Here is a 15,010-nt window from a genome sequence, read left to right as displayed (position 1 = left end):
GCTTACTAAGGTCCAGAATGCGTGGTTTTAAAAAATCCAAGCTTTGGTGGAAAAGAGACCTGGATTCAAATTCCATCTCCTGAATTTACTAATAATAAGCCAGGGCAGGGCATTTGATGCTTCTGAGCCCAGGTTTCCTTGTCTGTAAGATGGAGATAATAAAACATACTTCACAGAGTTGCAAGGTAACGGAGGTAAAACACCTGGCACGTACAAAATGCTCAGTAAGCTGCCGCTCTTACTGCATTATAGGATTCTCAAAAAGTAGGTTATTAGACCCTTGTGCTTATGAGAAAAGAAAGCCTCTAAAATTACAGGATGTGCCTGAGACCAGACAGCTAATATTTAGGGACTAAAGCACGGGAGAGATTTTTCCTGTAAGAAAGAGTCCCTCCTGGCTTCCATTGTGAGTTAAATGACTACTTGACAGCTTCCTCTCCTCTGAAGTTGTGATGTGCCTGGGCTCTGAGGGTTCTCCTGCTTCCGTGGTTTGTAAAAGCCTCGTTGAGATGTGGCCACAGACTGCGTCAGTCTAGCTGCACTTTGGTTTTGCCCTCTGTAAACACTGTAAGATGCTTCACTTGGTCTCACCATTTTCTCTTCGTATTCTGACCAAAGAGGTTTGTTTTGGAATGTCGGCAGGCAAATGGCATGGTGAACCTCGCCATCTAAAATCGTCTTGTCAATATATATATATATATATATATATATATATATATTCAGCCACTGACGAAAATAACCCAGACGAATGTATTACTTTGGACAGAGCATACCCATTTCTCCATAATTTGAAGGTGCTATTTTGTTTATAAATAAAGCTATGTTGTGATAAGGTTACTTGCAATCTTTGATTACGTGAATATGTGTCCCAGCAACAAACATGGGACTTCCGGATGGAGGATGCTAAAAGGGGCTGTTTGCCCTTCTCTAAACTGTTCTTTCATTTATGCATATGGGGTAATAAAGATGTGGAATCTGTCGTAGGATGTGCTTGGTCAACTTGGTACCATTTGGAAATACATATTTCATTTGACAGCATTTATGAATCACATATTTTCCCCTCGGAATAACTTGCAGTGTGAAACTGCTTCCATATGTTAGAAATGGGTCTCTCCATTTTGCTGAGGGAGGGGGAACAGAAATATAGTCAAGGTTTTATGACATGTTGAAGATTAATATTGACCAGGCACATGCACAGGTTTAAAATGGTATCTCTTTAAGTAATTCTCTAGCATTTCTGTACTGCTAAAATTAAAGAGGTGATTCTGACACGAAATACCATATTAGTAAGAAGTCACTCTTCACATAGACTATTAATAAATCAATATGGCTGAAGCGTAGCTTCATACATTGAATTCAGATAAATTTAAGCTCTTCCTCTTCACTAAAGAAACACACTATTTTTAAATTCCTTCCTAGATTCCAAGGACACAGGCCGGATGGAGAAGTTTGATTGCAGCTTCTTCTAATTCCAAATCTCTTTTCCTTATTCCTCTTTGTCCTGAGGCTTTGAGCAAGCAGGAAAAAAAAAGGCTCCTTGTTTTCTCGTTTCCACAAGACTAAATGGATGTTGTTCCCCTGAGAACAAGATGTTGGAGGCCTAGGCCAGAAGAAAGGAGCAAGAACCGCCCACCCAAGGCGCTCACAAGCCCAGAAGGCCCAGACCTCATTCTCTTCTTGGGAATTCACAGAAGCCGGCAGGCGGCCATTCATCGTCACTGAAATGCCCTGCTGGCCCTCGGGCACAGAAATGAGCAGGAATACAGCAATGCCGGCCGCAGATACCTTATTGCATTGATTTAGAGCTAGTTTGGCAGAAGTCAAGGCCAGGTAGCAATTTGTAAGACTTACCAGAAACATTTTGTTCATCATGCTAAAGAAAACTATAAGAGAAAAACTTTCACTTTTCAAATGTATACGACTTGAAGAATTCTCAAGAAAACTGAGAACAAGCCTTTAAATCTATTCATTTTCTTTCCTTCAAGTTTTCATGGTCAGTGAACTATTGTGATATTAGAGGAGATCCTGTAATCAATTCATTTCTTTTAAGTGTTTTTTTTTTTTTATTGTGGGAAAATATACATAACATTTTACCATTTTAACCATTTAAAATGTATGGTTCAGTGACATTACGTATATTCACACTGATGCGTAACTATCACCACCGTCCATCTTGAGAACGTTTCCATCATCCTAAACTGAAACTCTGTATCCACGAAGTGCTATTTCCCCATGTCTCTCTCCCCAGAGCCTGTGTCACCACACTCTACTTTTTTTTTTTTTAATTTTATTTTTTATTTTTTTAATTTACATCCAAATTAGTTAGCATATAGTGAAACAATGATTTCAGGAGTAGATTTCTTAGTGCCCCTTACCCATTTAGCCCATCCCCCCTCCCACAACCCCTCCACTAACCTTCAGTTCTCCATATTTATGAGTCTCTTCTGTTTTGTCTCCCTCCCTGTTTTTATATTATTTTTTCCCTTCCCTTATGTTCATCTGTTTTGTCTCTTAAAGTCCTCATATGAGTGAAGTCATATGATTTTTGTCTTTCTCTGACTAATTTCACCTAGCATAATACCCGCCAGTTCCATCCACGTAGTTGCAAATGGCAAGATTTCATTCTTTTTGATTGCCGAGTAATACTACATTGTATATATATACCACATCTTCTTTATCCATTCATCCATCGATGGACATTTGGGCTCTTTCCATACTTTGGCTATTGTTGATAGTGCTGCTGTAAACATGAGGGTGCATAGGTAGCACACCTGCATCCCATGGATAAATGCCTAGTAGTGCAGTTGCTGGGTCGTAGAGTAGTTCTATTTTTAGTTTTTTGAGGAACCTCCATATTGTTTTCCAGAGTGGCTGCACCAGCTTGCGTTCCCACCAAACCACACTCTGCTTTCTGACTCTGTGGATCCACCTGCCCTAGGACACTTTGTAGAAGTGGAATCATGCAATCTGTGTCTTTTTGTACCTGACTTACTTCACTTAGCGTATCTTCAAGGTTCATCCATGCTGTAGCATGTATGAAGAATCTCATTCCTTTCTAATGCTGAATAATATCCCGGTGTATGTATGTAGCACATTTTGGACCTTTTTTTTTTTTTTTTAAATCAGCTTTTCTTCATTTGCTTCTTCTCCTTTCTTTGCTCTCAATTGGCTGCATATTTCTCTCTAGCGCCTGGTTCCTTGCTTCTCTGCGCTTTTCCCTTCCTCCCTCTTCCTGTTTCTCCTTCCCCTCCCTCATATACTCATCATTTTCTCTACCTGCTTAATACTAAGATTATTACACAAGTAGATACTCTTTCTGTGGGTATTTTTAAATAAGGTACAACTCAAGTTTATTTTGTCTTAATTTTTTAATGCATTGTAGATACTTTTTATTATGCTGGCCCTTTCTTCATAACATTCTCAAGCAAATGTAGAAGTATAGTACCGGCTCTTTGCATTAGCTATTAACTTTGAGTAAGTCACTTCTCTCCTCTGCTTTCAGTTTTCTAGTATGTGAAGATCCATTGCCCCAAGTGGAGTTTAAAGCTCGAACACTCAGTAATTTGGGAATATTAATCACTTGGATGAACTTTTGGGGAAAAAGTATTGATTTACTAAATAAACATTAATAGCCTGCTATGAGCAAAGTAAAAGACAATAACAATATCGTGAATTTAAACCTTAAAATATAAGAAATGTTTACAAAATTAGAAAGACATCGGCACATCTATTATGGGTGTTTTTTGAAGATTTGTTTTCTAAATCTTTATGCTTTTTTTCTCTTTTTATTTGTAGCTAGAGCTTTCTGCAAGTCCCTCAAAATCTACTTTGCTTCATCCTAAGATCAAAACAATCACCTCTACTAATTAATTTTAGCGTATTCAATTTTCAGAAAGAAAAATGGCAACTAATACCAAAACTAATCCACACTTGAATCCATACTTCATACATGAAGTTCCTTATGACAAAGTCGGTCTTGTTGAACTAACAGACCCTCATAATCTGTAGCTTTGGTATGTCTTACCCACACTCAATTTATAAAAACACACATACACATAAATCCTTATCTGTGACTTCATTTCTCTGCAAGTCAACTACAGTTTAACACAGACAGGCCTAGACCAAAATGGTCCTTTTCCATCAAGTCTCCCTGCTTTACTCTTTTTTCTTCAGATGGTAACATACCTTCTTGTTATGAACTACTTCCTTTTATCAGAACAAGAAAGGATTTGGAGCCAATTATTGAAACCAGTCATTACAGATTCCTACTCAAGAGGGACAATCCAGTTACTAAGCTGTCATGTCTGGAGACTTGGTAGTTTCTCTGCATCTGCTGAGGGAAAGGAACTTGTGTCCTGTTAGCTGTGGGTTCTTTTAGGACCTGAAGCCCATTCTGCAGTGATACGGGAGACTTACAAAAATCTTTTCGCTCTCCCGTTCGAGTATATAGGTCAGTTTCCATTTCATCAGTTACAGTTTAGCCTCTGTCTCCTTCTGGCCCAATTCACAGATGCATGTTTCATGCTCTTTGATGTTGGTTTAGTATCAAAAGATATCTTCCGACTATCATCATCTCTTGTCAGTAATCTAGATCTCACTCTTATGACCTTGTGCTTAGTTATTGACCATCTACACAGGGTGAGATATCTGATCATTGGGTAGAAGGAATGCAGCTTTTTACTGGATATGAGTATTTACTGCATTTTGAATCCTGCCTTTGGTTATTATGCTAGCTTTACCAATAGATTTCATTAAAAAGCAAGTCAGGTGTGAAATTTACCTGGCCTAAATGTTAAGATTTCAAGTCAAGTTAATGATTTAATATAATGAGCACTTTGAGCCAGCACTTTATTCTGAATAGAGTCCCCAGTTTAAATAAAAAAGTGAGTTATAATAATGACTATTGCTTAGCCTCTGTTTAATTTGGAGTTTTTGATACTTCTTATTTATTTTGTTAAAATCTAAATCATTTCTCCAAGGCCATATTGGCCCAGTTCCAAAAGTGGTACATTGCAATCTTTCACACTTCGTGCAGTTTAAGAAACATATATCATGCAAATATTTAAATTTCAGTGAAAACTGCTAGCCCAGTAAGCAGGCCACCTGCTCTGATCTGATGTGTTTGCACTGATACTGCTGCATTTTCTTACCTATTGTTTTAGAGTTAAATACCCATTTTGGGAGACATTCGGATGTGGTGAGCGGTTTACATACAGATCAACTGGTGACTCGAATAGCAACACATTTAAAACTGAATGACAAACTGAGTTCAAGGGCCAGCCATCACTCAGATGGTTTGCAGGTACTTAAATGAGCCCACATGAGAGGAAGGAAACTCGGGCTATAGCACAGGCTCTGGAGTTTTTGGGTTAGGATGACATATGACAAAATATGATTTGTTTACAGGTGACATGTAATGCTGTGAGTGGTTCCCAGTATAAACCCAGTTTACTGCTCCCAAAGAACTTGCACAACACCGTTGAGGAGACAACATCAAAATGAATGAAAGAATTGGGGGCAAACCACAGAATCTTGGTTTTGAAAGGGATCTTGCAGTTGCCCTAGCAGAATTTTCCATCTGAGATGTCTACAGCATCCTCAGGAGATGGCCTTCCATCACACAGCATGAGGGTTAGAGTCTATGCTACCGCCAGAGCTTACCAGCCCATGCGCGGCAGCATACTGCTGTATGAGCTGCACATATGCCAAGCCCTTGGTCCTTCACCCCATAGACCAGCCTCTTGGCTTCATCCCCCCAAATGTCGTACAGTTTCAGATTCATCCATGTGGTTATGTGTAACCGCAACTTACTGCTTTCTACTCCTGGATAACATTCCAGTCTACGGACGTACCACAATTGGCTTATCCATTTACGGGCTTATGTACATTTGAGTGGTTCACATGTTGGAGCTCATAGGTATAAAATCTGCCATGAACATTCTTCTCTAAGCTTTTTGCTTTTCATTTCTCTTGGGAAAATAACTAAGTGTGATCGGTTATCATAGGGTAGGCGTAGATTTAACGATAAAAGAAATTGCCGGACTATTTTCCAAAGTGGTCGTATCACTTTACAGCAATACATGGGGGTTCTGATTGCTCTACTGTCTCTGCAACACAGTATCATTGGCATTCTTAATTTTAGCTATTCTAGTGAATGGGAAGTGATATCTGACAGAGGTTTTAATTTACATTTCCCTGATGACTAATTATGTTGAGCATTTTTTGATGTGATTCTTAGACATTTATATGTACTTTTTCTGAAGTGTCTGACAGATTGTTTGCTTATTTTTTAATCAAATTGTTTATATTGAGTTCTTTACATATTCTGATTACAAGCTTTTTTTCCAGATCTATATATCACAAATGTTTTCTCCCAGTTTCTCTTTAAAAAATTGTTTTTAAGTGTTTATTTATTATTTTGAGAGAGAGAGAGAGACAGAGCACAAGCAGGGGGATGGGCAGAGAGAGAGGAAACACAGAATCTGAAACAGGCTCCAGGCTCTGAGCTGTCAGCACAGAGCCCTACATGGGGCTTGAACTCACGAGTTGTGAGATCATGACCTGAGCCAAAGTCAGAGGTTTAACCAATTGAGCCACGCAGGCACTCATCTCCCAGTTTCTCTTTTCTTGTATTAATGTAATCTTTTGAAAACAAATATTTTTAATGTTGGTAGTCCAGTTTATCTATTTTTTATGGTTAATACTTTCTGTGTCTGTAAAAATTACCTGTTCCAATTTATGAAAATATTTTCCCATGTTTTTCCTCTAGACGTTTTATAGATTAAGCTTCTGTGTTTTCATATTTCATCTCAAATTAATTTTTGTGTGAGGTGGGTAATGAGGGCTATTTGTTCCAGGGGTATTACAAAAAATAGTATCTTTTCCTTCTTTGAACTATCTCAATATCTTTGTCAAAAACTGGCCAAAAATGAGTGAGTCAATTTCCGGGCTCCCTCTTCTGTTTCAATAATAAGTTTTCTATGCTTATACCAATATTATACCATCTTGATTATTATAAGTTGAAATCCAAAGCATAAGTTATCAAATTTGTTCTTCTTTTTCAAGATTTTAGCTATTTTAGGTCCTTTGCATTTCCTTATAAATTAAAGATTAGCTTGTCAATGAAAAAAGAGTCTGCGGGAATTTTGACTGAGATGGCCTTGACTCTCTAGATCAATTTGGGGAGGGTTAATATCTTAATAAATTGAACCTTCCAATTTATGTATTTCGTTCAATCTTCTCTAGCTTTTCTCTACAATGTTTGTTTTAAGTGTACAGGTCTTGCACATCTTTTGTTAATAACTCCTTTACTATTTTTTTATAAAAAATGTACTACTAAAGGAATACTTAAAAGTTTCCAACTTCCAATTATTCTTTGCTAATATATAGAAATATAGTTGTTTTTAGTATACTTTGTATGCTGTTATCTGTGATCTTGGTAACTCACTTATTAGTTGTAGTATTTTTTTTTTCTTTTAATTGATTCCTAAAGTTTTTCCTATACCAGCTATCGTTCATCTGTGAATATAGTTTTACCTCTTTACTTCCAAAATATAAAACTTTTATTTTTTTTCTTTTTCTTTTTAAAAAAAATTTTTTTTAATGTTTATTTATTTCTGAGACAGAGACAGAGCATGAGTGGGGGAGGAGCAGAGAGAGAGGGAGACTGAATCCGAAGCAGGCTCCAGGCTCTGAGCTGTCAGCACAGAGCCCAACACGGGGCTCGAACTCACAAACCATGAGATCATGACCTGAGCCGAAGTCAGATGCTCAACCAACTGAGCCACCCAGGCACCCCTATTTCTTTTTCTTAACCTAGTACATTGGCTAAGACCTTCAGTCCTATTCCATAATGTTGAATAGAAGTGACTATAGTGGACATCCTTGCTTGCTTCCCAATCTTCATAGGGAAGTATTAAGTCTTTCATTGACAATGAAGGCACTATACTAGCTGTCAGTTTTTTGAAAATGTTCTTTTTGGGTTGAGGAAGTTCCTTTCTATTCTAAATCCTTTTGGGGATTTTATGTGAGTGGCTGTTGAATTTTTTTTTTTTTTTGGTGTCTTTCTGGCACAGTGTTATTCATAATATTCCTTTATTATCACTCTAATAGCTGTAGGATCGATAATGACACTCTATATCATTCCTGATATTGGTAATGTTTTGTTTCTTTTTTTGTAAAAATTAGGAGCTTATTAATTTTATTAATGTTTTCAAAGAAATAGCTTTTGGGAATCAGAGATGAGCAGAATATTTCCTTCTAGTTTTGGTTTTAGGAATAGGAAAAATGAAGGTTTGTTTTGTTTTTGTTTTTTTAAGCCCAAATTCAGAAACATAATTAGGGATGGCTTTGGCCAGTAATGGCTTAAAAATTTTTTTTCATACCATTAAAATTTACCATCTTAATCATTTTTAAGCACATAGTTCAATAGTGCTAACTGATTCACACTATTGTGCAATCTCTAGAACGTATTCACCTTGCAAAACTGAAACTCTATACCATTAAATAATAACTCCCTATTCCCCCTCCCAGCCCTTGGCAACCCCCATTCTGCTCTATGTCTCTGAAAATGACTACTCTAGCAATCTCATATGAGTGGAATCATATAGTATTCATCTCTTTGTGACTTGCTTGTTTCATTTAGCATAATGTCCTCAAGATTCATCCATGGTGTAGCATGTATCTGAATTTACTTTCTTTTTAAGGCTGAATAATATTTTTGTGTGTATATATATATATATATATATACCACATTTTGTTTATTCACTTAATGGAAAGATGTGCTTTAATCTTTTGGCTATTGTAAATAATGCTACTATGAGCATTGGTGTGCAAGTACCTGTTTGATTCCCTGCTGTCACTTTTTGGGGGGATATACCTGGAAGTAGAATTGCTGGATCACATGGTAATTCTATTTGCAGTTTTTGAGGAATTTCCATACTATTTTCCAGCAGATGCACTATTTTCCATTCCCACCAGCAGTGTATAAGAGTTCTAATTTCTCCACATTCTTGCCAACACTTGCTATTTTCTATTTTTTTCTTTTGATAGTAGCCATCCTAATGAGTGTGAAGTGGGAAAATGGAGTTTAAACCATTATATATATATATATATATATATATATATATATATATATATATATTTCAGATCCTCATAAATGTGCCATCTATTAAGAAAGCTTAGTGGAAAGAATTCCTGCACTGAGTGGGAGCTTGAATACGATCAAATCTAATAGAATATGAGTTCTCTCCTTTCTAGTTATTTTTAAATGGTCTATATTTGTTTCCACCAATTTGTGCCTTTAAATGTGAGTAATGGGGGGCTCCTGGGTGGCTCAGTCGGTTAAGCGGCCGACTTCGGCTCAGGTCATGATTTCGCGGTCCATGAGTTCGAGCCCCGAGTTGGGCTCTGTGCCGACAGCTCAGAGCCTGGAGCCTGTTTCAGATTCTGTGTCTCCCTCTCTCTGACCTTCCCCCGTTCATGCTCTGTCTCTCTCTGTCTCAAAAATAAATAAACGTTAAAAAAAAATTTTTTTTTAATGTGAGTAATGGTTTTGTAGATAGAACAAAACTCATTTGAGCCACTTTGAGGTTCCCTTTTGGTGGAAGAAAAACAGAAACATGTGCAGGGTTCCTTCCTCTGATCCTCGTTTATTTAGCCATGTATCACCCAAAAGATGTCATGTTGTCTATGCCATTTCACTGTTTTAGAATCACAAAGAAGGAAAGCTAATACAAATCTATTTTGAGAAGCATAATGTGTGTATCTCACATTATCTTTTCATATAAAAGGCATTATTTCATTGTTTGCCACCACTGGGTTTCCTTTCTCATGGTTGTATCTTCATTCCTTAGCACTTAAATTTTTTAAGTGTTCTAAATTAAGTATATTCATAAATGTTCACAGAGTATTTTCAAGGGAAATAGTGCATTTGCGGCAATCTAAATATAATTTGTGTTTTATGGTTTAGACTCAGAGCAAATTTGGTCTCACAGTAAACATGCCCCACTTAGCCTTTATATTTATATTTACTAAGTTCAAAGCTAAATTAAGTGCCTTCTGGAACCCTCAAGAAGAGTGTGGCCAAAATACACAGAATGAGGATTAATGCAGCAGGGTCACAATATTATGGAGTCAAATCACTTTTTCTTTCACCCAAAAAGTTGAAAAAGTACCATTAGCTGAGTTCTTATTACTGAATTCCTCAAAAAAGCACATGACAGAAAATAAACTTGGGCAGAAAAACTTGCATTTCTGGTGTCTAATATAGCTCCCAGCTCTTGGTAAAAACTGTACTGAATAAATAAGTGGTTGAGGGCGTTAATCTGTGTTCCTTGACTTGCAGGAAACTGTCTTAACATTAAGAAAAGAATTCATCCTGAAAATGACAGCCAAAATGTGATGTAATAAAGAATAGATCTGGTTTTAGCTCTCCATTCCTTGCACAGAGCTTGAAAAACCCTCTGAATTTCCTAACTGATGGCCATTTGTCTTTGTTATGCTAACGAGGAAACTCAAGGGAGAGGCTGGCCACACCAAAAAGAACAAGGTTGTATAGGGTTGGACCTTCTAGCCCTACTTTCCATTTCCAACCTCCAGAGAGGGAAGAGAGATTGAAGCCAGAGTTCAATCATAGTCACTGATTTAATCAATCATGCAAATGTAGCAAGATCCCATGTGGAAACTCTGGACACCATGCTTACTGGAGCTTCCTGGCTGATGATCTTACTGATGTCCTGAGAGAGTGGGATACCCTGACTCCATGTGCTCAGAAACCCCCGACACTTTGCCTTATGTATCTGTTCAGCTGGCTGTTCATTTGTATCCTTTATAATAAAATGGTGATCATAAGTATAGGGCTTTCTTGAGTTCTGTGAGTCATTCTAGCAAATTTTCAAACCTGGGAGAGTTGTGGGAAGCCTTAAATTTGTAGTCATCCAGGCAGAAATGGAGGTGGCTTGGAGACACCTGAAATTTGTAGCTAGCACTTAAGTGGATCGGTCTCTTGAGACTGAGCCCTTAACTTCTGGAGTCTTCATTAACTCTGGATAATGACAGAATTTAATTAAATTGTAGTACACCCAGTTGGTGTCAGAACAAGAAAAATCAGAAGGAACACTAATGCATCTTGAATATCTGCAGAGAAGTTTCTCTGATATGGATCAATAAAAAAAAATTAAACATTGTATCTCAAAAATCATGGATTTTATGAGATAGCTATATATGAGCATGAGCAGGGGAGGGGCAAAGAGAGAGAGGGAGACACAGAATCCAAAGCAGGCTCCAGGCTCTGAGTTGTCAGTGTAGAGCCCAATGCGGGGCTCAAACTCACAAGCTGTGAGATCGTGACCTGAGCTGAAGTTGGACACTTCACCAACTGAGTCACTCAGGTGCTCCTGGATGAGATTTACATTTAAACTGGTGGACTGTGAGTAAAGCAGATTGCCCTCCAGAATGTTGGTGGGTCTCATCCATCAGCTAAAGGCCTGGATATAAAAAAGACTGACCTGCCCTAAGCAAGAGGGAATTCTGCCAGCAGACCACTTTCAGATTTCAACTGTAATGTTGGTCAGCAATTTGCCTGGGACTCCAGCCTGGTGGCCCACACAGTGCATTTTGGACTTTCCATCTTCCCTAATTGTGTGAGGCAATCTCTTAAAATAAATTTTGATCTCTATCTATACACACACACACACACACACACACACACACACATACACACACACACATCCTAGAGATTCTGTTTTTCTGGAGAACCTTAACTAATACACTACCTCACCTGACTATTGCAAAAATTAAATAAGATAATGTATTGAGAATTGTGTAATTTTTAAAGCATTCTAAACATTTACTTTGTGAATTTTAAAGTATATAAACATAAACATGGTTTATAAAACATAAGTATGGTTAAGTCTACCTAGCACATGTAATATGAACTGAACTTTGTTGAGGCTTTGTAGACATATAAGTTAATGTTTATAAATGTGATCTCAGATCAATGTTATAGATAAATAGATTTGAACTATCACAGAAGAATCTATAAAGACAGCAACAAGTAGGGAGAGAAGCCTACTGGATTCCTGTGCTGGACTGTTTAGCATCTGCTGTTATAGAATGCAAATACTATGGGGACTGGAAACCATAGTTTAGTTGGCTTGGTTCAACTGATGTACCATGTCTGGCACAGTGCTTTGCATAGTCGTTGTTCAGATAGTTGCTAAACAATAAGTGACTTTTATCTAAGTGATCACCCAAAAAGTACAATTTTATAACATAAAGCACTTCACCATATAGCAGGGAGGGTTAGAAAGTACCTATGTGTTGAATCTGGTTATGCCCTCTGAGGAGTTAAATGCCAATTAATCATGGTTTGTATATTAAAAAGCTGGAACTTTGGTGTGGTTTGGGAGGTAGGCCAAAGCCACAAACTCAGAATGCCTCCATAAACAAATTCATAGCCAGACTTCACTCTCTGAAACCAATCGCTTTGCTTTCTTGGACCTCTGCTGAACTTTGCATAATAGCAAGGTGCCAATGTACCTTGGAGGAAAAAAAATCAAGGCCACTATACTCAATGAATACTTTTAAACTCCAGAAGAGTAACTGAATGCTACTCAGCAGCCTAGCAAACACTGCCCAGTGTCACTTGTCAATTCAGATCTCTAGATGACAGTTCTTGTAGTAGTCAATGCCGTTGAACACTGTTCTCAATTGCATTCATGTGCTTTACAACCTTATGGATTGTGGTTTCTGGGGACTGATATTTTGAGACTCAGTTGTGGAAGAATATGGTTGCTTTCAAAATATTCTAGGCAAAAGCTTCAGTCTGAGAAAAAAAGACTAGACTTCTAGTCTTCTTGGTATTTTGGGAAGTATGTCATCATAATGATTTTTCCAGTCTCCTCTGGGTATGGCCAATAAAGGAAGAGAACATTAAGACAGCCTGACTTAAATTAAAACCACAGCAGCATAGTATTTTCCACTTTGAAAATTGGGGAAAAATAAAAATAATACCCAATATTACTGAGAATATACCCCTATACTGCTGACTGGAGGGCCAACTGTCAAAAAATAAGCAAACAAACCAACAAAAAAACCCCACAACAACAAAAATCTTAAAAAAACATATATATCCTTTGACCTCGCAATTCCACCACTAAGAATGTATCCCAAGAAAATAATCTTACCTCTGCAATGATTTATCCATTTGCTTAGGTTAAACACAATGTTGTTTGTAAAAGGGAAAAAATAGAAATAAAATACATGTCTAATCATAGAGAATTGCCTAAAGGAATTTTACTACATCCATTTAAGGAAGAGCATACAACTGCTAAAAACAAGGCTGCAGAGGAGCACCTGGGTGACTCGGTTGAGCACTGGACTCTTGATTTGGGCTCAGGTCATGATTTCAGGGTCATGGAATCGAGCCCAGTGTCGGTCTCCATGCTGAATGTGGAGCCTTCTTGGGATTCTCTCTCTCCCTCTCTCTTTGCCTCTTCTCTGCTTATGCATTCACACTCTCTCTCTTTCTCAAAAATAAATTTAAATGAATGAATGAATGAATGAATAAATAGCTAAAATAAGGTTGTAGAAGAATATATGCGCATGAATGATGACATGGAAATTTGTTCATAATCAATTATTAAATTAAAAAGCAGTTCATACAATGTTATATATAAAATAACTCTATTTTGTTTAAAAATCAAGCAAAAGAGTACGTTGTACGTGGGCACAGAAGAAAAGGCTGGAAGACTATGCACTAAAAGGTTAAGAACAACACTCTCTGGGTGGTGATTTTAACCATCTCCTCTATGCTCCCCCTGGCAAATTTTATATAATAAATATTACATTAGCAATTGGAGTGGGGAAGTAGCTTTAAACATTTCAAACAAAATGAACAGCCAACAAAAACCTATGATGGACTAGCGTTTACTAACAGAAGAGCACAACTTTTATAGTGCTATGATTAAACTCTGGCACATTCCAGGACTTTACATGCTAAAGCAGTTAGTTTAAAATGACTTATTTCAGCCCTGATGATACCGATACTCAAAAGTTTTTGCTGTTTCCATTTATTACAAAGTATTTTCTACCCCCACTATGGTAAGCCTTGTACAGCGTGAAGTCCAGGAACTAATGCAAGAAAGTGGCCTGACACCTTCATGCAAACGTTAGCACACAGGTGCCACCTTGGAAATGGGAGGTTTCAGCCCATTAGCCAGCTCTGTCCACGCCACTAAAATCTAAAACCGTGTCTGTGGAAAAGTAAATAAAGAGCTTGCAGCCTAGATCCCTACATAGACAGATCCATCAGTGGATCTGTCTAAGGGCACGTTAGAAATGTCCGGGGCCAATCCTTAACCTCTGGGGAGTGATGATGTCATCTGTGACAGCACCCTGCCTTTTTTTCAAGTGTCCTTTGCTGTCCGTGCCAGAATGGGTTGGAAAGATCATCTTGTCTATTCATGTCAGCCATCTGCCACTAATTGATGCAGCTGGCTGGGTAGTGGATTTGAAATTTTAAAAAAGACTGATGGTGAAAATGACTGCCAGGTAGATAGCTTAGTCTGAATGAGTGCCCATCATGTGAAATGTGACACTTTTCACTGTCTTTCTCCAGCTGTTCCTACATCGTAACAGGGAAAGAGCCAAGAATATATTTATTTTTCCCACAAGTGAGTGAGTCAGAGATCCAGGCAAAATTAGGCTTCAACTTTAAATCCAAAAGTGTGCCATTAGTGGCAGGACAGGGAAGACAGTTCCAGTGTAACATAAAGCTAATCTCAGCAAATTCCCCTTGTAGCTGATTTAGCCTTCCCTGGATGGGTGTTTTGAATTACACAAATATAGCATACTCTAGAAAAACAACAGTGGCTGGAAGTCTCAGCACATAAGCCTCAGAAGGACAAGTCCAAGGAATAGCATTCTTGATAGTCTCCCATAGTCCTTTAAAAACCAGGAGTGAACCCAAGTTAACTCACCCTTATGCATTACTATTATGTCTATTCTC

General features: G+C 37.8%; 1 protein-coding gene across 2 annotated transcripts in view; it reads right to left on the bottom strand.

Annotated features, from left to right (window-relative positions):
• RANBP3L (RAN binding protein 3 like) overlaps nt 1-15,010 on the bottom strand; it is a 290,513-nt gene that overhangs the window by 30,922 nt on the left and 244,581 nt on the right. The gene's annotated exons all lie outside the window — the stretch shown is intronic.

This window comes from Felis catus, chromosome A1 (assembly GCF_018350175.1).
Source record: "Felis catus isolate Fca126 chromosome A1, F.catus_Fca126_mat1.0, whole genome shotgun sequence".
Lineage (NCBI taxonomy): Eukaryota > Metazoa > Chordata > Mammalia > Carnivora > Felidae > Felis > Felis catus.
Note: the sequence above shows the minus strand (reverse complement) of the source record. Positions and strands in the feature narration are given on the sequence as shown.